Source organism: Schistocerca piceifrons, chromosome 10 (assembly GCF_021461385.2).
Source record: "Schistocerca piceifrons isolate TAMUIC-IGC-003096 chromosome 10, iqSchPice1.1, whole genome shotgun sequence".
In the NCBI taxonomy this organism is placed as follows: Eukaryota; Metazoa; Arthropoda; class Insecta; order Orthoptera; family Acrididae; genus Schistocerca; species Schistocerca piceifrons.
Window position 1 is genome coordinate 5945544 of NC_060147.1, and position 26183 is coordinate 5971726.

At 44.0% G+C, this 26183-nt stretch overlaps 1 protein-coding gene across 1 annotated transcript in view; it reads left to right on the plus strand.

Annotated features, from left to right (window-relative positions):
* The first annotated feature begins 911 nt into the window (after positions 1 to 911).
* Positions 912 to 26183, plus strand: part of LOC124719019 (tyrosine-protein kinase Fer-like) — a 687090-nt gene continuing 661818 nt past the window's right edge. The window contains exon 1 of the mRNA XM_047244689.1: positions 912 to 962. The gene's annotated coding sequence lies outside the window, so the exon portion shown is untranslated. The remainder of the gene's footprint in view (positions 963 to 26183) is intronic.

Sequence of the window (26183 nt, forward strand, 5' to 3'; positions counted from 1 at the left end):
TCGATCCCGTCGTTCACCGAAGCTCTGTCGAACGTGGTCGCATTTCGTGGTGTATTCTGCAGACGGGCGAATCTTCTCTTACTACGGCCATCCGTGAAGCTCGAATGTCCAGGCTGTAACAAGTCGACGAGAGACAGCGATTTTCGACGAGTAGTTTTCGGGACATCGAACGTATACAGAGTGAGGTGCATTAAAAATTGTTTACAAATTGATTTAGTCGATGTGTAGAAGAGCGAGGTTTTGTGTCGTGTGTAACGTACTATCAGCACATAAGGAGTGTAGCAGCGATATCTGTCGACCACAACTGATACACTTACCGTACGCTATGCCCCTACTGTTATGACGTGTTAAATGTTGAGCGAGGTTCTCTTCTGCTCTAAAGTGTTAATCGGTGCAGTATATCGAATCGTTACTGTCATTTGCTGTAACCGTTTGTGAAGTGTTCAATAAAATTCTCTTCTACAGTAAATTCTGCGTGGGAGTTAACAACACATAACTGTGGTACTGGTCGAAGTTCACCGCGGTGACTAGAACACGGGACACAGTTGGCGTCTACAAAAGAATAAATCGTGGGAAATTTTGAATCGCTGTAGCGCAGTCGGCCTCGTTCTGGATCGGTGTATTTATTTAGTGTAGTGTGCTGTGACTCGGAAACTGTGGCAAGGAATAGTAGCGAGTGTCGTGTGTCACCGTAGCGGAGTGTGGCTGTGATGGAGGGGCCGCGCGCGTAGTGCCAGCGCGAGATGGGCTTCTCGTCGGCGGCCGTGGGCGGCCGCGTGTCGGCGCAGCACGAGGCGCTGGCGGCGCGCCAGGAGGCCGAGCTGCGGCTGGTGGACGCGATGCGCCGCTGCCTCGCCGCCAAGGTGCGCGCAGACCGCGACTACGCCGCCGCGCTGCAGGCCGCCGCCGCCGCGCACGCCGCCAAGGCCGACGACCTGCCCGCCGACAGCCTCGTCGCCAAGGTACGTCGCGCCGCGCCGCAGTCTCTGGGGGGGACGAAGATGGGATTAGTAACGAGGAAATATGGAAGCGTCCGATCCCGCCCGTCTGCTATGACCCACGACGTCACAAATATGGCGGAAACGACCATAAACCACGATTCCAATATGGGGCATATAAAGTCGGTACGTACACATTATGAGGACGAAAATACATCGAAAAACACACACACACACACACACATTCCGAAAAAAGCATAATGACACTTACGGGACAAGCGCGAGAAATAGGGGGTTTTTGGGTGGGGACTAATTAAATATAAACAAATTTAGACACCCACCCCCATACAAAACCACGCAAAACGACGAAAAAAACCGACATCACAAAACACCCCAAATACCACTAAACAGTATCATCTGGAATCTGACACTTCCCTTGACCTATATAGCTCAACAGCAGCTCCAAATCCCATAAATTGTTATCGAACACTTCCCTTGGCCTGTATAGCTCAACAGCAGCTCCAGATCCCAGAAATTGGGATCGAACACTTCCCTTGTCCTATATAGCTCAGCAGCAGCTTCCGACCCCATAAATTAGGACCTAACACTTCCCTTGACCTATATAGCTCAAAAACATCTCCCGATACCAACATTCACAGCCACACATTGGAATCGAACACTTCCCTTGACATGGTATCCTTACGACATCTCCACATACAGCCGTCCCCGGTCCGAGAAGCAGGAACTTTAAGCAAGCCTCACTTCTTCACGACATACTGAACACTTCGAGACTTAATCCAAAACTCCGAATAGTTGAAGGAATTTTATTAGAGACAACGCACTGTCCCCCATCATAGCCGACGACAACCGAAACTGTCGACCCTGCCAGTCATAGCCAAAGACATTAAAAAAGCAACTTACCAAAATTCATACACGTCACTCGCAAACTAAACCAAAAACATCACCTAACACACCACCAGGGAGCACCACCGATCGCATCAAAACGACACCTACAAACACGCCACTCTGACAAACTAAATTCCGCGCCGTCGTGACGTCACACACAACCACCTTACGTCACAGGTCAAAACCGTCGGGTGGGATCGGACGCTTCGCCATCAAGGAGGGAAGGAGCAGAATATGTAGAGAAGCACCGTAAGTAACTTCCGCACAAACTTTACAAACAAAACGCTGTTCTTAACCTAAAACAACCAAAAGTGTACAAACGTATGTATCCAATTTGCAGTATAACCGTGGAAGATGCTTTATAAATAAACGCGTAATGTGTCTGGTATAATTGTTTTTAATTAAACTGCAGTCAGCTCAAGACGGGTTGTCGAAGCGAGCGACCGATTGCAGGCGATATTTCTCTTGTGTAATGCCCTTATGAATTGGCCTTTATCCGCTGGTATTGTGTTGTTTACTAACGCCCCCCCCCCCCCCCCCCCCGCACACCATTCATCCATTCATTTCGCCCCCTCACCACTGGCGTTATCGCTGCAACCTGTCGCTCATATGTAGTGCCCCTATGAATCGGCTGAGTATCGTGTTTAAGGGTGTTGTCGCGTGTGACGTCATGACGGCGCGGAGTTTGGTTTGCGAGTGTGGCGTGTTTGTAGATGTGTCGACGAAAAAAACCGACATCACAAAACTCCCCAAATACCACTAAACACAATATCATCTCGAATCGGACACTTCCCTTGACTTATATAGCGCAACAGCAGCTCCCGATCCCATAAATTATGATCAAATACTTCCCTTGGCCTATGGGGCAATGAACAGGCCGATCGGGCTGCCAAGGAGGCCTGCAGAGAGCAGGATGTGGTCCAGTGTCCTATCCCCTTGCAGTCAGTCATCGCTGCACTTCACAGGAAGTGCATGGAGTTGTGGGAGGACGAATGGCTGGCGGTGACGGCCAATAAACTGCGGTCGGTAAAGCCAACCACTCGGCCGTGGCGTTCCTCCTGCCAGTTGCTCAGGCGGGAAGAGGTGGCCCTTACACGCCTTCGGATCGGGCGCTGTCCTCTCACACATAGCTATTTATTACGGCGGGAGAATCCTCCGTTTTGTGATGCTTGTGGTGTGCACATCTCTGTCCGGCACATTTTAACAGACTGCATTTTATACCGTGATGCACGGGCAGAAGCACAAGTTGATGGGGATCTGCCTTCTGTTTTAGCTAATGATGAGACGTGTGTGTCTAGGGTTTTTAAGTTTTGTGATGTGTCTGGACTCTGGCCTAAACTTTTAAGCTGGAGGTTTTAGTGTATTGCAGAGTGGCTGACTCCTCCCTTTTTTCCTTGCAGTCAGCCAGTCACTTCCATCTGCTACATTATTTTAGCTCCCTCTACCATTTTCTTCCTGTGTTGTCCATGTTTTACTGCTGACACCCTGCTTCATCCCACGCTTCGGTGTGGGTGAGCACATGTTTTTCAACGATTGTTCCCCGTGTTTTATGTTCCGTTTTATATTACTGTTCTGAGTTTTTTCTTGACACCCGTCTCACTATGTTACTGAACGGGCTCTGAAGACCTTGCTGTCGTGCGCCCAAAAACCCCTCTACTACTACTCTACTACTACTATATAGCTCAAAAACATCTCCCGATACCAAGCCACACATTGGGATCGAACACTTCCCTTGACTTGCGCACTGTTAATTTTATCCGTCATATCCAGTCCTGAACAAAAACAACAACCGATTAATTTTACTAAAATTACCACACGATGTACAGTGAACAACACTAAATTAACCTTCACACAAAATCGTTAACTCACTGAAACGAATTCCACTACAAACACAGCCGACACTCGAACAGTTCTGGATAATGAGCAAAAGCAAACTGAGCCCATTACACCATACAAACGAAGACCCTGAACATACCACCAGAGAGCACAACAAGCCACAACACGACGACATCTACAAACACGCCACACTCGCATACCAAACTCCGCGCCGTCATGACGTCACACGCGGCAACACCCTTACGTCACGGGTTTAGCCGACGCGTGGGATCGGACGCTTCTGTCGACCCGTAAACAACACGATACCCAGCCGATTCATAAGGGCACTACATATGAGCGACAGATTGCAGCGATAACGCCAGTGGTGAGGGGCCGAAATGAATGGACTCATGGTGTGCAGGGGAGGGGGGGGGGGGAGGGGCGATGGGGTTAGTAAACAACACAGTACGAGCAGATAAAGGCCATTTCATAAGGGCATTATACACGAGAAATATCGCCTGCAATCGGTCGCTCGCTTCGACAACCCGTCTTGAGCTGACTGCAGTTTAATTAAAAACAATTATACCAGACACGTTTCGCGTTTATTTATAAAGCATCTTCCACGGTTATACTGCAAATTGGATACAGACGTTTGTACACTTTTGGTTGTTGTAGGTTAAGAACAGCGTTTTGTTTGTAAAGTTTGTGCGGAAGTTACTTACGGTATTTCTCCACATATTCTGCTCCTTCCCTCCTTGATGGCGAAGCGTCCGATCCCACCCGTCGGCTTTGACCCGTGACGTAAGGTTGTTGTGTGTGACGTCACGACGGCGCGGAATTTAGTTTGCCAGAGTGGCGTGTTTGTAGGTGTCGTTTTGATGCGATCGGTGGTGCTCTCTGGTGGTGTGGTGTGTTAAGTGGTGTTTTTGGTTTAGTTTGCGAGTGTGGCGTAGTGTGTGAATTTTGGTAAATTGCTTTTTTTATGTCTTTGGTAGGTATGGCTATGACTGGCAGGGTCGACAGTTTTCGGTTGTCGGCTATGATGAGGGACAGTGCGTTGTCTCTAATAAAATTTCTTCAACTATTCGGATTTTTTGATGAACTCGTGAAGTGTTCAGTATGTCGTGAAGAAATGAGGCATGCTTAAAGTTCCGGCTTCTCGGACCAGGGACGGCTGTATGTGGAGATGTCGTAAGGATAACATGTCAAGGGAAGTGTTCGATTCCAATGTGTGGCTGTGAATGTTGGTATCGGGAGATGTTTTTGAGCTATATAGGTCAAGGGAAGTGTTAGGTCCTAATTTATGGGGTCAGAAGCTGCTGCTGAGCTATATAGGACAAGGGAAGTGTTCGATCCCAATTTATGAGGTCTGGAGCTGCTGTTGAGCTATATAGGTCACGGGAAGTGTCCGATTCCAGATGTATTGTGTTTAGTGGTATTTGGGGTGTTATGTGCTGTCGGTTTTTTTCGTCGTTTTGCGTGGTTTTGTATGGGGGTGGGTGTCTAAATTTGTTTATATTTAGTTAGTCCCCACCCAAAAACCCCCTATTTCTCGCGCTTGTCCCGTTAGTGTCATTATGCTTTTTTCGGAACGTGTGTGTGTTTGGTTTTCGATGTATTTTCGTCCTCATAATGTGTACGTAACGACTTTATATGCGCCATATTGGAATCGTGGTTTATGGTCGTTTCCGCCATATTTGTGACGTCATGGGTCAAAGCAGACGGGCGGGATCGGACGCTTCCGTATTCCGCGGTTGGCATCGAAAGACTTCGATTCACATTTGCACTTGGCAGTTTTTTGCCATTCTGCAGTATTTTTTGCGCCGCATTATTTACACCGTCCAAGTCCATCCCCCCACCACCACCACCACCAAGAAGAAAAGAAAAAAAAGTCAATCTATCTCGAATCCTTTTACGTCTCTACCTACAAACAAGACAATTTCACACACACACACACACACACACACACACACACACACTAGTTTCACAAGTTGGCAACACTCAAACAAACGAACAGACATAAACACTGTTGCAGTGGGGAATGAGAAACAGTTTTAAGAATGCAGCGCAAGAAATACTATAGAATGGCAAAAACTGCCAAGTGCAAATGTGAATCGAAGTCTTTCGACGCCAAGCGTCGCGACCAAGGAGGGAAGGAAGGAGGCGCATATGTAAAGAAATACCGTAGGTAACTGCACACCTACTTTATAAACAAAACGCCGTTTTTAACCTAAAACAACCAAAACTGTACAAACGTATGTATCCAGTTTGCAGAATAACAACAGAAGATGCTTTATAAATAATAGCGAAACGCGTCTGGTGTAATTCTTTTTTAATTAAATTGCAGTCAGCTCGAGACGGATTATTTTAACAGCTGCTGCGGAAGATGGCCACGCAAACAAACGTATTAATTTCAGTCAGTATTACGAGTGTCAGTGTGTCGAGAAGTTCAGCTGCAGTCGATTTCCTAACCCCTCAACAATATTTTCAGAACATGAAATAAAAGTAAACGAGAATTACAATCTGTATCTACATATAAAATGCTTGTGTGTGTGTGTGTGTGTGTGTGTGTGTACGTACTGACAACTTTTTTCCGTGACTACCCAGTCGTGATTGTGGTGGTAGATAGCACTTGATCTCACGCTGTTAGTAAGCAAGTTTGGTCGCGGTGCGTGGCAGTGGGTGACTGTGCTGAAATATGGAGCAATGAATACTCTTAGGCAAAGCTGTAGACTCTGTGTCTTACGAACTTTACCGCACATGTGAAAATGCTTTTACTGTTTCATTCGTCCAACACGTTACGATCCTCGTACGGTTCCGTCATTCAGAGTCATATAACAACGTGTAATATGAAATACATAGTTTTTAGTCTCTCTGCCCGTTTTCGTCAGTCACACTTTACCGACCGTCAACAGAGATACAAACAAAAAAATTCACATAGACTCAAAGATAAAAATACTCGTTAAATAGTCGAACGGTACACTACAGTGATTTCGGATAAAAATTTCTCTTATTGTTCGGCATTATAATATTTTTCTTAATTTAGCGCTTTTTCGTTAATTACTTTGCTTATTTTCACTACAATGATTTCGGATAAAAATTTGGCTTATTTTTCGTTATTATAATCCTTTTCATAATGTAGCGCTTTTTCATCATCCACTTCGCCTATTCATCTTTTACATATCGATCAGGCCCTCTTCCTTCCCACTTTTCAGCCAGTTTACTGCGCAATCAAAATTTGTCAAAACTATGTAATGACATAAAACTATGTATGCACACGCAACTGCCCAGTAACACCTTCGGAGCGGGAACAATGATTGGCAAACAAAAGAGGCGAATTCGTTTTATACTACAAATGCCCTTATCTTGATCTGGGTTGTCCTATTACCTTAAGGCGACTACAGATCCCATTTAAATTAGCTAACAGCATAATCATCAACAGAGCTCTGACGTTCATTTAATTGGATCTTTTTCTCTCACAGACAACTGTATGTGGCATGCTTACGAGTTGGATCTCCTACACATTTCTTCCTTTACAGTGAACAAGGGAACTGCAAATATAGTCTATAAGCAAGTATTGGGAAAACATGATATTATACTTGTGTATATGCACTAAAACGAAAATTGCCTAATGACATAAAGTAACTTCCACTCCTTCACAATTTCATTTAAATACTATTATGTTAAGACAATATTACCAAACTAGCATTGTCCTCTTGGCGACAGCCGCAGTTAAATATAGCTGCATAATGTAATGATAATGCCAGTAAGATTGGAACAGGGCGAGGATTGTATAAGCGACTGTATTCACGAATAGTCACAGAGAATATAGCTTTTGTAAGAGAACAGTGTGTTCCATATAGCGCATTATATTGAGAAATCCTCCAGCCACAGTCACCCACTTCCACCTAGCACAGTATGAATGAGACACGTTGAAGACTCGGTGTCACGTTGCACTGTCTGTGAAACAATAAAAACATTTTCACATATACAGTAAAGTTCGAACGTCATACATTATTTGGCTTTAGTATTTATTGCTCCATATTTCGCAGATTGTTGCCCACGACGTTCACCCACTATCACGCACCGCATCCAAACAACCTTATTAATACGATAACTGCATCATTCGTAATATCCATTAAGAGATATAAGTCTGCATGCATCTCATATCTAGAATGTTGCTCATGTCTTCTCCCATGCCATATATTCTGACAGATTTCTCAGCTAGTTTATTACGATTGTTCTGAAATACTTTTCGTGGGAAATGTAGAGTACTTTACAGAATATAACACATTTTTCACTGATTCCAAATGGATTCTGTATATCTTTCAAGTGTGCTAACACAATTAGTTCTACGTTTGTCCCCAGTTCCTTTCATATTCGTTATTCTTATAGTATAATTGCAAGCATTTGCACAATTCACTCAAAGTGTCGATAGAAATGTTTTCAATAGCAGTACTATTGGTTACCGTAACTCTTGTTATAATTTGTACGAAGCGGACTGAATTATACAAGATAACAAGGGACTTGAGTAAAACTGAATAGATTTGCTATGAACATTTAAATTAAAATGCCCCTTAACATGGTAGTAAATACATATGCCATTCTAGAATGAGATTTTCACTCTGCAGCGGAGTGTGCGCTGATATGAAACTTCCTGGCAGATTAAAACTGTGTGCCCGACCGAGACTCGAACTCGGGACCTTTGCCTTTCGTGGGCAAGTGCTCTACCATCTGAGCTACCGAAGCACGACTCACGCCCGGCCCTCACAGCTCCCGAGTTCGAGTCTCGGTCGGGCACACAGTTTTAATCTGCCAGGAAGTTTCATATCAGCGCACACTCCGCTGCAGAGTGAAAATCTCATTCTGGAAACATCCCCCAGGCTGTGGCTAAGCCATGTCTCCGCAGTATCCTTTCTTTCAGGAGTGCTAGTTCTGCAAGGTTCGCAGGAGAGCTTCTGTAAAGTTTGGAAGGTAGGAGACGAGATACTGGCAGAAGTAAAGCTGTGAGGGCCGGGCGTGAGTCGTGCTTCGGTAGCTCAGATGGTAGAGCACTTGCCCGCGAAAGGCAAAGGTCCAGAGTTCGAGTCTCGGTCGGGCACACAGTTTTAATCTGCCAGGAAGTTTCATATCAGCGCACACTCCGCTGCAGAGTCAAAATCTCATTCTGGAAACATCCCCCAGGCTGTGGCTAAGCCATGTCTCCGCAGTATCCTTTCTTTCAGGAGTGCTAGTTCTCCAAGGTTCGCAGAAGAGCTTCTGTAAAGTTTGGAAGGTAGGAGACGAGGTACTGGCAGAAGTAAAGCTGTGAGGGCCGGGTGTGAGTCGTGCTTCGGTAGCTCAGATGGTAGAGCACTTGCCCGCGAAAGGCAAAGGTCCCGAGTTCGAGTCTCGGTCGGGCACACAGTTTTAATCTGCCAGGAAGTTTCACATATGCCATTCTGTTTAGAAGTTAAAAACTTTAATAATACGTGTAATTATTTTATGAATAACTCAAAATCGTAAGGTGGAGCCCATTGTATGGCAGTTATTCCTATGAAATTCCCATCAATTCGACTCCTTTTGCACAAGCTTCAAATTGCTAAATTACTTCAGAATCGGAGGGTTTATTTTGTATTGCTTCTTAATATTAATTGCATCTCCGGTTTCCGATTTCATTTCTCTGATAGTTCGTGGTGTCTGGATGACTCTAATTTCTAAAGTAAATTTCTTACTCAATGTGGGCACAGCGAAACGAAACGAAATGACTCCGCCACGCTTGATAAATAGAGAAACTAGTCGCATCCTACTGTCTCACACAGCTGTTAAGCAGACAGCCATATTGCGTGAACGGGTCGCATGCGATCCATCGGATTGCCTGGAATCCTCATGCGACCAGCGGTCAGCGATTGACCGCTGCGATTTGTCCACCCACGTGTGCGGTCCCTGAAGCGATCCGTCGCTGGTGTGTGGGACGTCAACGGAATGGCAGGCGACCCCTACATCTGTACTCTGCAAACACCGTGAAGTGCGTGGCACAGGGTACGTCCCACTCTACCAGTTATTTGGGTTTTTTCCCCATTTCATTCATGTACGGAGCGGGGGAAGAATGATGTTTGAATACCTTTGTGCGTGCATTAATTACTCTGATCATGTCCTAACGATCTCGATGTGAGCAATATGTAGGGGATTGTAGCATATTTCTAGGGTCATCATTTAAAGCCGGTTGCTGAACCTTTTGTTTGTGTCTGTCTTCAGAATCTGCTAGTTCATTTTCTTCGGTATCTCTGTGACTCTCCCACGGGTCGTTCGTGCTGCCCTTCCCTGTACACGTTCAATATCCACTGTTAGTCGTATTTGGTGCGGGTCCCACAATTAAGCAATATTCTAGAACCGGTCGCACGAGTGATTAGTAAGCGATCTCCTTTGTAGTCTGATTGCACTTCCCCTGTATTCTACCAATAAACCGAAGTCTACCACCTGCTGTCATTCTGTATCGTATCTGTACAAAGTGTTACAGACGGGTATTTGTTTGAGTTGGCCGGTTCCAACTATGACTCAATGATATACGTTTTCTCGTTTTGTTAAATGCACAATTTTACATTTCTGAACATTTAAAGCAAATTGCCAATCTTCGCACCACTTTGAAATCTTGTTGAGATCTGACTGTACATTTATGCGCTTCTTTCAGACTGTACTTCATTATAGATAACTGTGGTGTCACCGCCAGACACCACACTTGCTAGGTGGTAGCCTTTAAATCGGCCGCGGTCCATTAGTATACGCCGGACCCGCGTGTCGCCACTGTCAGTGATTGCAGACCGAGCGCCACCACACGGCAGGTCTAGAGAGACTGACTAGCACTCGCCCCAGTTGTACAGCCGACTTTGCTAGCAATGGTTCACTGAGAAATACGCTCTCATTTGCCGAGACGATAGTTAGCATAGCCTTCAGCTACGTCATTTGCTACGACCTAGCAAGGCGCCGTATTCAATTGATATTTATTATGTGAAGCATGTATCATAAAGAGCGATGTTCTACAATTGTGGATTAAAGTTAAGTATTATATCAACTACGTACTTTATTTGCTACTATTAATTCCCTTAACTGTTCCAGACCTCGCGCCAGTCTGCGTGAGTTTAAGCGCGTACCTTTCGGCTTCCTCTCATTGTGACTTGGCTGTCTTGGCAAGTCACAACAATAACTGCATTATATGTACAAAAAGGCTGCAAGGTCATTAATGTACAAAATGAACAGCAAGGGTTCCAACATCCTTCTCTGTGGCGCACCTGAAGTTACTTTTCCCTCCATCCGAGGTAACACGCTGCATCCTCCTTACCTAAAAGTCCTCAACCCAGTCAAAAATTTCACTTGATACCCCATATGATCATACTTTTGACGATAAGCTTAAGTGCGATACTGAGACAAATACTTTTTGGACATCAAGAAATACGCCATCTACCTGACTGCTTTAATCCACAGCTTTCAGTATGTCATGTGAGAAAAGTGAGTGCATATGATCGATTTTTCGGAATCCATGCCGGTTGCCACTGAGGAGGTCATTCTGATCACGATACCTCATCATATTTGAGCTCAGAAAATGTTCTAAGATTCTACAACAAATCGATGTCAACGATATTGGACGGTAGTTTTGTAGATCACTTCTACTACCCTTCCTGTAGAGGGGTGAGCTTTTTTTCCAAGAACTGGACACAGTTTTATAGTTAGAAGAGGTGCTAACTCAGCCGAAAATTCAGTACAGAATATGACAGGGATTCCATCGGGGCCAGGAGCTTTGTTCAGTTTTAACGATTTGAAGTGTTTGTCAACACCACGTACACTAATACTATTTCATTTATCTTTTTGGTGGTACGAGGATTAAATTGGGCCAATTGTTATGTGTTCTGAGTTTACCTTTGTAAAGGGACATTTGAAAACTGATTTAAGCTTTTGCTTTCCTATCCTCAATTTCAGTTCCTGTCTCATTCACTAAGGACTGGACACTAACTTTGGTGCCACCAACAACCTTTACATACGAGCAGAATTTCTTTGGGTTCTGTGTAAGATCACATGACGATATTCTGCTACGGTAGTCATTGAAGACATCAGACGTTGCTCTGCTCTCTTGTAAGCCAAACCCGTTTCGTTTAGCATCTCTCCCTCTATAGCCCTACGCTTTGTTTTACACGTATTATGCAGTAATATCTGTTTCTTTAAACGTTTCTTTACAGTGAGTGTATACTAAGGAGGCTCCCTTTCATTCTACTGAGTACGTACCTATCCAGTGCATGGCCAATATTGTTTTAAACTTGAGCCATAGTTTCTCTACATGCTCTTCCCCCGTGCTGAAAGTTTCAACTTCCTCCATGAGACAGGACGCTACTGCTTACTGAACACATATATCTTTCTGCTTGTTATAGTTGTCCTTTGTAATATGGTAATCATTACTGCCACAACCGTGCCATCGTCAATGCACCAGTTTCAATGTGGATATCCTCAAAGAGGTCAAGTCTGTTCCTTGCCATTAGATCCAACAGATTCCCATCGTGAGTGGGGTTCCTAACTACGTTTTCAAGGTAGTTTCGAGACATGGCGTTTACTAATGTTTCACAGGATGTCGTATCACGCCCACCACTAACAAAACTGTTATTTTACCAATCAGTTGTTCGATGATTCAAGTCTCCGCCGACGATTACAGTATAGCTGGGGAACTTATATAAAAGTGAACTGAGGTTTTCTCTAAAGTCTTCTGTTACATGAGGAGATGAGTCTGGTGGGCGATAGAAGGATCCAGTTATTTTATGCCCACACCTGACACATGCAGTTTCAGTTTCTATCTCGTTCACCATCAAATGGTGCAGTGTCCACGCTTTGCCCAGTGCCGAATGGTGAAAGTGATGTTATGAGATACCATCCTTGATACAAAAACTCTGAATACATGGTGGTTTTGTTAAAGTCGGGTTCACAAGCGCAGCTAATGGGACGCTACCGCTGGTGGTATTCTTTAGTGGTACCGTGAACTACGATTCACACAGAAGCTCAGAAATTCTATATACACTTAAGTGCCAAAGAAACTGGTACATAGGTACACAGAGATGTGTAAATAGGCAAAATATGGCGCTGCGATAAGACAACAAGTGTCTGCCGCAGTTGTTAAGGCGAGTTACTGCTGCTGCAATGGAAGGTTATCAAGACTTAAGTGATTCCGGAATGAGATTTTCACTCTGCAGCGGAGTGTGCGCTGATATGAAACTTCCTGGCAGATTAAAACTGTGTGCCAGACCGAGACTCGAACTCTTGCCCTCGAAAGGCAAAGGTCCCGAGTTCGAGTCTCGGTGCGGCACACAGTTTTAATCTGCCAGGAAGTTTCAAGACTTAAGTGAGTTTGCACGTGGTGTTATAGTCGGCGCACGAGCGATGGGACACAGCATCTTCGAGGTAGCGATGAGGCGGGGATTTTCCCCGCACCACCAGTTCACGAGTGTACCGTATCAGGAACATCAAATCTCCGACATCGCTGCAGTCGGAAGAAAGATCCTGCTAGAACGGTACCAACGACGACTGAAGAGAATCGTTCGACTTTACGGAAGTGCAACCCTTCCGCAAATTGCTGCAAATTTCAATGCTTGGCCATCAACAAGAGTCAGCGTGCGAACCATTCAACGAAACATCATCGATATGGGCTTTCGGGGCCGAAGACCCACTCGTGTACTCTTGATTGCACGACGCAAAGCTTTACGCCTCGACTGGGCCCGTTAACACCAAGATTGGACTGATGATAACTGGAAACATGCTGCCTCATCGAACGATTCTCGTTTCAAACTATCGAGCGGTGTACGGGTATGGAGACAATCTCATGAATCCGTGTCAGCGGGTGACTGTTCAAGCTGGCAGAGGCTCTGTAATGGCGTGGGGCGTGAGCAGTTAGACTGATACTGGGACCTCTGATACGTATAGGTACGACTCTGACAGGTGACACGTACGTAAGCATCCTGTCTGATCACCTGCATCCGTTTGTGTCCATTATACATTCCGATGGACTCGGGCAATTCCAGCAGGACAATGCGACACCCCACACGTCCAGAATTGGTACATAGTGTCTACAGAAACACTCTTCTGAGTTTAAACACTTCCGCTGGCCACCAAACTCCCCAGGCATGAAGATTATTGAACATATCTGGGATCCCTTGCAACGTGCTGTTGAGAAGAGGTCTCCACCCCCTTTACGGACAGCCCTGCAGAACTCATGGTATCAACTCTCTCCAGCACTACTTCAGACATTATTGGAGCCCATGCCACGTCGTGTTGCCGTACTTCTGCCTGCTCTACACGATATTAGGAAGGTGTACCAGTTTCTTTGGCTGTTCAGAGTATTTGCACAGTTTTCAGTACGGCGCCAACCGAAATCATGTGAGTGGTTATTGATGTTGCGGTGCATATACGCGATTAGAGCGGTGACTAGCGTTACATACAAGGAAGACGAAACCCAAATCTTCGCCGGCCGGAGTGGCCGTGCGGTTCTAGGCTGTACAGTCTGGAGCCGAGCGACTGCTACGGTCGCAGGTTCGAATCCTGCCTCGGGCATGGATGTGTGTGATGCCCTTAGGTTAGTTAGGTTTAAGTAGTTCTAAGTTCTAGGCGACTGATAACCTCAGAAGATAAGTCCCATAGTGCTCAGAGCCAAATGAACCATTTGAGCCAAACTTTCAGGAAACATTCCTCACACACAAAGAAAGAAAATATGTTATGTGGACATGTGTCCGGAAAGACTTACTTTCCATGTTAAAGCTCATTTTATTACTTCTCTTCAAATCACATTAATCACGGAATGGAAACACACAGCAACAGAACGTACCAGCCTCACTTCAAACACTTTGTTACAGGAAATGTTCAAAATGTCCTCCGTTAGCGTGGATACGTGCATCCACCCTCCGTCGCACGGAATCCCTGATGCGCTGATGCAGCCCTGGAGAATGGCGTATTGTATCACAGCCGTCCACAATACGAGCACCAAGAGTCTCTACATTTGGTACCGGGGTTGCGTAGACAAGAGCTTTCAAATGCCCCCATAAATGAAAGTCAAGAGGGTTGAGGTCAGGAGAGCGTGGAGGCCACGGATTTGATCCGCCTCTACCAATCCATCGGTCACCGAATCTGTTGTTGAGAAGCGTACGAATTCTTGGACTGAAATATGCAGGAGCTCCATCGTGCACGAACCACATGTTGTGTCGTACTTGTAAAGGCACATGTTCTAGCAGCACGGGTAGAGTAGCCCGTATGAAATCATGATAACGTGCTCCATTGAACGTAGGTTAAAGAACGTGGGGCCGAATCGAGACATCACCAACAATGCCTGCCCAAACGTTCACAGAAAATCTGTGTTGACGACGTGATTGCACAATTGCGTGCGGGTTCTCGTCAGCCCAACCATGTTGATTGTGAAAATTTACAATTTCATCACGTTGGAATGAAGCCTCATCCGTAAAGAGGGCATTTGCACTAAAAATGGGGATTGACACATTGTCGGATGAACCATTCGCAGAAGTGTACCCGTGGAGGTCAATCAGCTGCTGATAGTGCCTGCACACGCTGTACATGGTACGGAAACAACCAGTTCTCCCGTAGCACTCACCATACAGTGACGTGGTCAACGTTACCTTGTACAGCAGCAACTTCTCTGACGCTGACATTAGGGTTATCGTCAACTGCACGAAGAATTGCCTCGTCCATTGCAGGTGTCCTCGTCGTTCTAGGTCTTCCCCAGTCGCGAGTCATAGGCTGGAATGTTCCGTGCTCCCTAAGACGCCGATCAATTCCTTCGAACGTCTTCCTGTCGGGACACCTTCGTTCTGGAAATCTGTCTCGATACAAACGTACCGCGCCACGGCTATTGCTCCGTGCTAATCCGTACATCAAATGGGCATCTGCCAACTCCGCATTTGTAAACATTGCACTGACTGAAAAACCACGTTCGTGATGAACACTAACCTGTTGATGCTACGTACTGATGTGCTTGATCCTAGTACTGTAGAGCAATGAGTCGCATGTCAACACAAGCACCGAAGTCAACATTACCTTCCTTCAATTGGGCCAACTGGCGGTGAATCGAAGAAGTACAGTACATACTGACGAAACTAAAATGAGCTCTAATATGGAAATTAAGCGTTTCCGGGTACATGTCCACGTAACATCTTTTCTTTATTTGTGTGTGAGGAATGTTTTCTGAAAGTTTGGCCGTAACTTTTTGTAACACCCTATTTAGCAAGAAAATGGTTCAAATGGCTCTGAGCACTATGGGTCTCAACTGCTGAGGTCATTAGTCCCCTAGAACTTAGGACTAGTTAAACCTAACTAACCTAAGGACATCACAAACATCCATGCCCGAGGCAGGATTCGAACCTGCGACCGTAGCGGTCTTGCGGTTCCAGACTGCAGCGCCTTCAACCGCACGGCCACTTCGGCCGGCCCTGTTTAGCAGGACACTATTAATGCTGTATCCGAACATTATGGGTTTGTTTTCCCTCCCCATCCGCATCAACTCACATTTTTCTACATTTAAAGGTAGCTGCCATTCATCACACCAACTAGAAATTTTATCTATGTCATCTTGCATCCTCCCCTACAGCCTTTCAACTTCGACATCTTTCCGAACACCACATCATTAGCAAAAAACTGCAGATTGCTGCCCATCCGGTCCCCCAAAACCTAAATTATGAAAGATCTTTTATCTTCATGTTAGTGCACCTCCCTTATAAGGCATTTCACACCACGTGCTCATACGACCTTTTTTGCTCCTTAGCGTCTCTGAGATCGTTCCCTGCAATTTGTCCCTATTTAGCAAAAATCGCCCTGTACAGTGTCAGAATTAAGGAATGTGATGAAGTTTATTAATGGCCAAAGCAAACTTCATACGGGATGTTCTAGATAAAGTATTTATGTTAAACCGCTGGGGAAGTGGAAAAAAAAGTATATTCCAAACATTTCAAAACACCGCCGTTCATTTGCCATCGAAGTTATTGCTTTGTTTTCCTTCTGACCACCAACTAACGTCAGAAACAACTGTCCCATTTTACTTCTACATAACTGACATTTTTACTGCCAATAAAACTTATTAATGAAAATTGCTTCATAAATTTAGTGCTCTTATTCATACAGTGTGTAAGCTTGTCTCCGTCCAGACATCGCTAAACCTAAATCATCTTTCGATTATAGATATTTAGCCTCTCATGTGAAAGAACACGCAATAGAAAGAAGTACCAAAGTCATTATGGAACATTTGCGTTTTGTCACGAAAACAAAACAAAATAATTAAGCACAGATTAAGAAATCGCAAAACCAGAAAATGCACTACTGTAACATGATTGACAGCGGTGAAAATTGTTCTTAATGCCCGATATCAGCAGTCGACGACACCAATGTTAACGTCAAAACCCAAGAAAGCTAAAGTAACTCTCTTCCCGTGAATCCTACACAGTGATATCCCGTTCTGTATCTTCTCTTGCGTTGACGGCCGGTGTGAATGCCATCAATTAAAATACATTGTAGACGGATTTGACGTTCGGTTCCATCGAGCATTAATCGATCTTAAATCGGTGACGTCACCATGTCACAGATACCAGAAACGAAGAATTAGTGATATCACTATAACACGAGAAACATGACATCAGAACTTTAAATGTAAACAGTTCTAGGTTAGGCTCTACCGTGACTGTTCATGTAGGTTGAAACAACGAGTTTACTGTTATCAGTCACAATTTATTTTATTCCCATTATGAATTTTCTAGGATTCTGAGAATTAATACGACACAAAATGTGTAATGTTTACAACCTTGAGGTAGTAACCTGTGGTAATGTCTCATGGCTCACAGGCTCGTTACTGTGCTGTGTTGCTTCACATGGAATATGATACACACTTCGTAAACACTTCGCTTCCGTGTTTATAAAGCCCATGAGATGATGTACAGGCAACGGAGTCTGTGACGACTGGAGCCAACTGCACCTATTACCCCAAAGTCGTGAACACAACACATGCATGTCGTATTAATTCAAATAATGCCACGTGATTATGGAGATGTAAACACATGAAACGCGTAGTGGTAATAAAACAGTGAATGGTAACCATAAGCTTGTTGTTACAATCGATAAAACCAGAACTGAGGCCAATAAATTAGCGGGACCTCTATACTAGTTGCCGGCCGCGGTGGTAGAGCGTTTCTAGGCGCTTCAGTCCGGAACCGCGCGACCGCTACGGTCGCAGGTTCGAATCCTGTTCTTAGGTTAGTTGGGTTTAAGTAGTTCTAAGTTCTAGGGGATTGATGACCTCAGATGTTAAGCCCCATAGTGCTCAGAGCCATTAGAACCATCTACACTAGTAGGGCAGATGAAGGACCACAACAAACTGAAACTCAGCAAATTCTTAATATATATAGGGCAAGTCAGGAGGAAAAATGATTCAAATGGCTCTGAGCACTATGGGACTTAACATCTGTGGTCATCAGTCCCCTAGAACTTAGATCTACTTAAACCTAACTAACCTAAGGACATCACACACATCCATGCCCGAGGCAGGATTCGAACCTGCGACCGTAGCAGGAGGAAAGGTACATGCTTTGAGGGGTGTTAGTATTAGTGATTCTGGACAAAATACTTCAGGTGGACGACGCCATACCATATTCCGAATGGTTTCCGAGATAGAACACATTTAATATCACTTTTGTACGTTTTTCATGAATAACTCGAAAACCGCACCCTCCAGCGGAAACGTGTCGCAGTACAAAATTAAACGATATTGAATTACAAAAAAAGGTCCTATTCAATTTTTTTCTCTAGGCTTTTGTGCGAAGAGAGTGCGAGAACGTTGAAAAACTCGTTCGATGCGCTTGCGCTGTAGATTACTTAGTTTTTGTAGGCCAATTTGAGGTAGTTTCCCGACTTGATAGACCGCAAGTGGCCCGTATCAAACTGTTCGTCTCAATTTGCTACCTCAAATTGGCCTACAAAACTTACGCAAGCTACAGCGCAAGCGCATCGAGCGAGTTTTTCAACATTGTCGCAATCTCTTCGCACAAAGTCCTGGAGAAAAAGTTGAATAGGACCTTTCTTTGTAATTCAATATCGTTTAATTTTGTACTGCGACGCGTTTCCGCTGGAGGGTGCGTTTTTCGAGTTATTCATGAAAAACGTACAAAAGTGATATTAAATGTGTTCTATCTAGGAAACCACTCGGAATAGGGCATACGTCTATATAAAGTATTTTGTTGAGAATCACTAATACTATCACCCCTAAAGCATGAAATTTCCTCCTGACTCACCCTACATATTTTACCTGCTCGGCTTTCCTACCGGTGATCTACTGCAACGAGTTAGAGGAGTTAATGTGTAATCTTGCTTACCTGTTATTCCAGTTAGTCGATTTTTTTCCACTCTGGTAGTCTGACTCTACAGGTTCCGCTACACAAACACACACACACACACACACACACACACACACACACACACACACACACACTTCCGAGGTTGTTTAGGGATATTTCTTGGCTATTGTGGACCCGTGGTACCAGCAGCTCGTTACAGAGTCATAAAGTAGGCCTAATTATGACTTATCCGGTTTGTTACCCCAGTTATCTATGTTTCTGTGAAAGTACCTTTTCATTAGCGAATAAGCTTGAATCGTGCAATCACCAAAATGTACAACACAAAGCACAAGGTAATTCAACAAGCCTCAGAAGTAAAAGTAGAGTGTGAATAAAGTTGCGAGAACAGCTCCATTGCACTCGGTAAATCCGTATCTTACGTTGTGAATAAAGAAGAATGTTCGGGATAATGTGGATGTCTTACGGAAGTTACAAGGGTGGCACGAAGTGAACGGAGTCAAGGAGAAATAATAAATAACGGTATAGCGCGCCGATAAGCCGTTGACATTGACGTGGCGGAGTTACGAGTCTAAAGGTTCATTTAAGCAGATGCTGACAGCTTGACGCGCATGCGCAGTGCTGAAATCGCGTAGCAGCGCCTCTTCCCGCTTCTGCCTGCTTGGGAGTGTAGCTCTTTGGTGTGCGAGCAAACAGCCAGAATCTACCCGGGCATACATTTTATTTGCGACGCTTCTTTCACTCGTTTCGAAGCTAGTGCAATTCCCGCGTTCGGCTATTTCAAGTTCACACTTCATTGATAACAGTAAGGTAAGCACATCAGATTTTTATCAACCACTGTGCGCGGGAATCTAACCAGAAATGGGACGAGAAACGTTAAAGCAGAGTTAACACGGATTTCTACGCGTGCGCACTAAGGCTTTTTTTTCCGCATGAAAGTAGCAGTCTGAAAGCTGGTTAAACGAACCTTAAAAAGCGATGGGTGGATGAAATCGTTAACGACAAGAAAACATTACACCTAAACAAAACCCAGCGAGCTTCCACGCCAAGCTAGTAAAATTATATGTATACAGGGTATTACAAAAAGGTACGGCCAAACTTTCAGGAAACATTCCTCACACACAAAGAAAGAAAATATGTTATGTGGACATGTGTCCCGAAACGCTTACTTTCCATGTTAGAGATCATTTTATTACTTCTCTTCAAATCACATTAATCATGGAATCGAAACACACAGCAACAGAACGTACCAGCCTCACTTCAAACACTTTGTTACAGGAAATGTCCGAAATGTCCTCCGTTAGCGAGGATACATGCATCCACCCTCCGTCGCATAGAATCCCTGATGCGCTGATGCAGCCCTGGAGAATGGCGTATTGTATCATAGCCGTCCACAATACGAGCACGAAGAGTCTCTACATTTGGTACCGGGGTTGCGTAGACAAGAGCTTTCAAATGCCCCCGTAAATGAAAGTCAAGAGGGTTGAGGTCAGGAGAGCGTGGAGGCCAGGGAATTGGTCCGCCTCTACCAATCCATCGGCCACCGAATCTGTTGTTGAGAAGCGTACGAACACTTCGACTGAAATGTGCAGGAGCTCCATCGTGGACGAACCACATGTTGTGTCGTACTTGTAAATGCACATGTTCTAGCAGCACAGGTAGAGTATCCCGTATGAAATAGTGATAATGTGCTCCATTGAGCGTAGATGGAAAAACATGGGGCCCAATCGAGACATCACCTCAATGCCTGCCCAAACGTTCACAGAAAATCTGTGTCGATGACGTGATTGCACAATTGCGTGCGGATTCTCGTCAGCCCACACATGTTGATTGTGAAGATTTACAATTTGATCACGTTGGAATGAAGCCTCATCCGTAAAGAGAACATTTGCACTGAAATGAGGATTGACACATTGTCGGATGAACCATTCGCAGAAGTGTACCCGTGGAGGCCAATCAGCTGCTGACAGTGCCTGCGCACGCTGTACACAGTACAGAAACAACTGGTTCTCCCGTAGCACTCTCCATACAGTGACGTGGCCAACGTTACCTTGTACAGCAGCAACTTCTCTGACGCTGACATTAGGGTTATCGTCAACTGCACGAAGAATTGCCTCGTCCATTGCAGGTGTCCTCGTCGTTCTAGGTCTTCCCCAGTCGCGAGTCATAGGCTGGAATGTTCCGTGCTCCCTAAGACGCCGATCGATTGCTTCGAACGTATTCCTGTCGGGACACCTTCATTCTGGAAATCTGTCTCGTACCGCGCCACGGCTATTGCCCCGTGCTAATCCGTACATCAAATGGGCATCTGCCAACTCCGCATTTGTAAACACTGCACTGACTGCAAAACCACGTTCGTGATGAACTCTAACCTGTCGATGCTACGTACTGATGTGCTTGATGCTAGTACTGTAGAGCAATGAGTTGCATGACTACACAAGCACCGAAGTCAACATTACCTTCGTTCAATTAGGCCAATTGGCGGTGAATCGAGGAAGTACAGTACGTACTGACGAAACTAAAATGAGCTCTAACATGGAAATTAAGCGTTTCCGGACACATGTCGACATAACATCTTTTCTTTATTTGTGTGTGAGGAATGTTTCCTGAAAGTTTGGCCGTTCCTTTTTGTAACACCCTGTATAGTGACAAAAACCTCTGCACTCCTGGAAGGCTCCCGTGATGGGTTCTAGCTGAAACGGCGCAGATGGAATGCACTCGGTGGCGTCTGGCAACTTTCCCTCGCTGCCGGCACGAGCACACAACAACTAAGTTTAGCACGCCGTTTGCTTTTGTATACGAAAGCGGACGTGACACGCGGAGCTAACGACACACCAAACAAGCCTAGACGACAATGGCACTGTGTGCTGGGCTTCAGTGGCCCACAGACGGTCAATGTTAGTGCTCAGTATTTCCGCTCGTGCAATAACACTGAACACGTGTGGGACAGTTTCACGGGTTCCGCAGTAATATTCAACGGATAAAAAACTTTTGAATTAACTTCCGTTTTTATGTTTTCCGTCGTTCCTCATTTGCTTGTACAATCGTGGACGTGTGGTCTATATATACAACGAACTGGAAGGCTGTTTGTTTTATGTCATACCTGTTTCGCTTCTTTTTACTTGTGAAGGATCTTCAGTGGCCTTTAATACATATTCGTTTTACGTATACAATAAATGCGTTACATAATGAATCAAGATATGTTACCGTATTACAGTTTTCTTTTTTCGTTATTATCTTATTGGTAGGTAAGAACCAAAGTTGTAGAGCGCAAGTCCGGTACAGTTGAATTACTATTTGGTTCTGCTTACGATTTTGTAATATCCATACTTAAGCAACCCTACTATTGAGAACAAAGAATACTATAAGGAGAAAAGAAATAACGCTAAATGCGTTGTAAGGAAAGCACATCGAGAACACTGGGATAGGTTTATTTCTAATATCGAACATGATAACCACGGGAGACAACAAATGGCATATAAGGTTTTAAAAACATTAAACACAACAGAAAGAGATAAGATACAAATAAATAATATTGATGAAGAACAGTGGACAAATCATTACAGCGAATTGTGGTATGTTAATACAGCACTAGAAACTGAAATTGCACAACTAGACGAGAAAGGATTAGATGAAATGCAGTCTGACGAATTAACATCTGCACTAACATCACTTAAGACAGAAAAGCAACACGAAAGGACAGCATTAATGCCGAATTATTGAAATATGGAGGAACGATGCTCAACCAACGACTGCTACATCTCTTCAACGAATGTTGGAAGAAGAAGAAGAGTATTCCCAAAGGCTGGAAAATAGCTAGAGTGATATCAGTTTTTAAAAAAGGAGATAAAAGCCTATGCAGTAATTACAGAGGAATAAGTTTACAGGACTCAGCATACAAGGTGTATGATGAGATTTTAAATACAAGACTTAAAAACATAGCAGAAGCAGTACTGCATGAGGAACAAATGGGTTTTAGGAAAGAACACTCCACAGTAGATGCACATTTAATTCTACAGCAAACAATAGAAAAACGGAGAGAGTATAATAAACAAACACACATTGCTTTTATCGACTTTAAAAAAGCTTTTGACAATGTCAATAGACAGAAACTTTGGGTAATAATGAAGATTCACGCATATCTAAAGCATCTAGTAAATGTGATAAAAAGTTATATCAAGACACAAATATCACTCTAGATCTCAATGGTAAACTGAGGTACCAACCAACAAAGGGATACGACAAGGCTGCTGCATCTCTCCAGCTTTAAATTAATGAAATAATACATAAATTATATGCAAATAAGAATTTCAGAAAGGCATTACCTAGAGAGCAACATTCTTTTAAATAATTTACTATATGCTGATGATGCAGTAATCCTAGCAGATAAGGAAGATGACCTACAGAAAGGACTCTACTTGCTGAAACAAAAAAGTGCAAAATTTAACATGGGAATTTCAAAAGAAAAAACTAAGACAATGGCCTTCGTGGGGAAAGAACCAATCAGAACCAAAATAGTGATAGATCAGAAGATTTTAGAGCAAGTAAACCATTTCAGTTACCTCGGATGTGAAATGACATATGGCTACAGCAGAGGTATTGAAATTAAGGCTAGTAAATTTAGCTGGGTCTGTGGAACAACCAACAGGAATCTAAAAAACAAAACCAGGAAAGACACTCAAATTAAATTTTACAAAACTGTTGCAGTTCCCACACTGCTCTATGGAAATGAGGCACGGGTGATTACCAAGAAGCAAGAAATAGTAAGTAAGACAAAATAGTAATTTAATCTTGCGAAACTCCAAAGAGTAATATGACAAGACAGAAAACCTGTAACATAGTAACATATCAGTATAAACGCAATTATCGTATACATAAAACAGACATGTTTCCAGGCCACTGAAGATGACTCATAAATAAAAAGAAGTGAAATGCGTATGGCATAAAAGCAGACATTCACCTAGCTCCCTACACACACCACATCTCCAAGCATTTTTTTGGAAATACATTGCACCACCCGAGAAATACTGTGGCGTTTGTGTGCAGTATTGACAATATCATTGTCAGTTAGTCCCAATTAGCTCGAAATACTGGGGCTCTACTGTATATGTTTTCAGAATTTACCATATTGTTCTAGCTTTTATGATGACAAGAGCGTCTAAATATAACGCGAACGTAAACATCACGTTATGCCACAAATTAGTCTGTTACCACAACCAATGTTTGTCGTTCACATTCGATGGCTTTGCCGACTCACAACCAAGCTATTACCTTGCAACCTAACCCAGACCTCTGGCTACGCAGCAGGTCATTCTGTCATCATAACCACCCAATTTCAAACAGACGTGCTACACGTATGACTTACTATCTCCAGGAAAACATGCTAATATGACTAGCGCACCCGTATCGCGCTAGGGATGTTCGAAGGAAGAGTCATGTAAACATAATTCTGACACGCATACAGAAATTTCATTCAGACCTTGTGCTCAAATGGCTTGCTAACTAGGTGTCCTACACACATCTTGTGAAATGTCTACGACAGAAAAAATGAGACAGTGGAGCTTGTATGGTGACTCACCAATAGTCGTTCTTCCCACACATCACTCTCGAATGGTACGTGGAGATGGAGCAATTACATCGGCAGCAGAATCATGCTCCTTTGCACGTCGCAAGGTGGCTTGTGAAGTGTAAACGTAATTATGAACGTATTCTTTCTTCGTGTGCTGCGTTCATCGTGCTGCCACTACGTCATATTGTCTCTACAGAACATTGTTTCCTGATGTCTCTTTTTTGCGACTGCTTAACTTTCTGATGCAGAAATCTCTGTCCGTTAGTTTCGCAGGTTTTCCAGCAGTCCTGTGTCCTTTTGGGTCGATACAGCGTGCTCCAGTATATCTGAGACATCATTTCACTGTGACCCAACCCTGTAAAATAAGATGTGTATCACAAGCTGTGTCATCAGGTGATTCAACCGCGACTTTCAACAATATCCTCAGTATTGAACAGGAGCTTGCTCCTGTATGGTTAACAGGTATCTTGCAAAAAAAAATGGTTCAAATGGCTCTGAGCACTATGGGACTTCTAACTGGTGAGGTCATCAGTCCCCTAGAACTTAGAACCACTTAAACCTAACCTAACCTAAGGACATCACACACATCCATGCCCGAGGCAGGATTCGAACCTGCGACCGTAGCGGTCGCACAGCTCCAGACTGTAGCGCCTAGAACCGCTCGGCCACTCCGGCCGGCTGGCATCTTGCATCTAGCATTTCTCAGTGCGTATGCGACATTCCGTCTGCGATCATCTTCAGCCAGTTGAAAGCTGCAACATACGCTAAAAGATTATGAAATAATCATTACTGTCTACATAATAGGTGTACGAAATCATCGCTAATGACGGTGAAGACGTTCGGAATATTTATTTAGCTGCACAGTTACCCTGGGGAGGTGCAATACGTGGTACGCAGTATATAAATTGCTACTGTGAAACATGTCTGGGACAAAATACAAAATTGTGTTTTCCTAAAGGCGGACCCCAAAAACATATGTAATTGCTACGGTATTTCTCTACAGTCAGACGACGTCCGACGTGCATACGCCATATCGGACCTATTAGCATCGCTCCAGCTACATTGGCGCCATTAATAAAATATCGATATACTCCCCAATATCGGCCGACATATCGACTACAAATGTTTACACGGTATATCCAAAATTTTTTTTCGTTTTGTCACTACATCGATACCTTTTTTTCGGTATCTCGAGGGCTGTTAACGGCATTTTTTAATATAGATGGATACCCGATATTCTTAAAAATATCAACAGCCTTAAGCTACATCAGCCTTTTCACATACGTTACTCTGCATATTCCACCGAGTGTTTCAAAACAAGGGTCACATATTCTTACAAGCGGTAGTACTGGTCAAAACTAGAAGAAAAGCTCCGATAGTGACAGTCCGGAAACTGTTCCAGTTTAGATATGAGCCAATTTGTACTCTCATTCCCATCTGCCTGTTCCGTATAAGTGGACACCATATACAGGGTGTTACAAAAAGGTACGGCCAAACTTTCAGGAAACATTCCTCACACACAAATAAAGGAAATATGTTATATGGACATGTGTCCGGAAACGCTTAATTTCCATGTTAGAGCTCATTTTAGTTTCGTCAGTATGT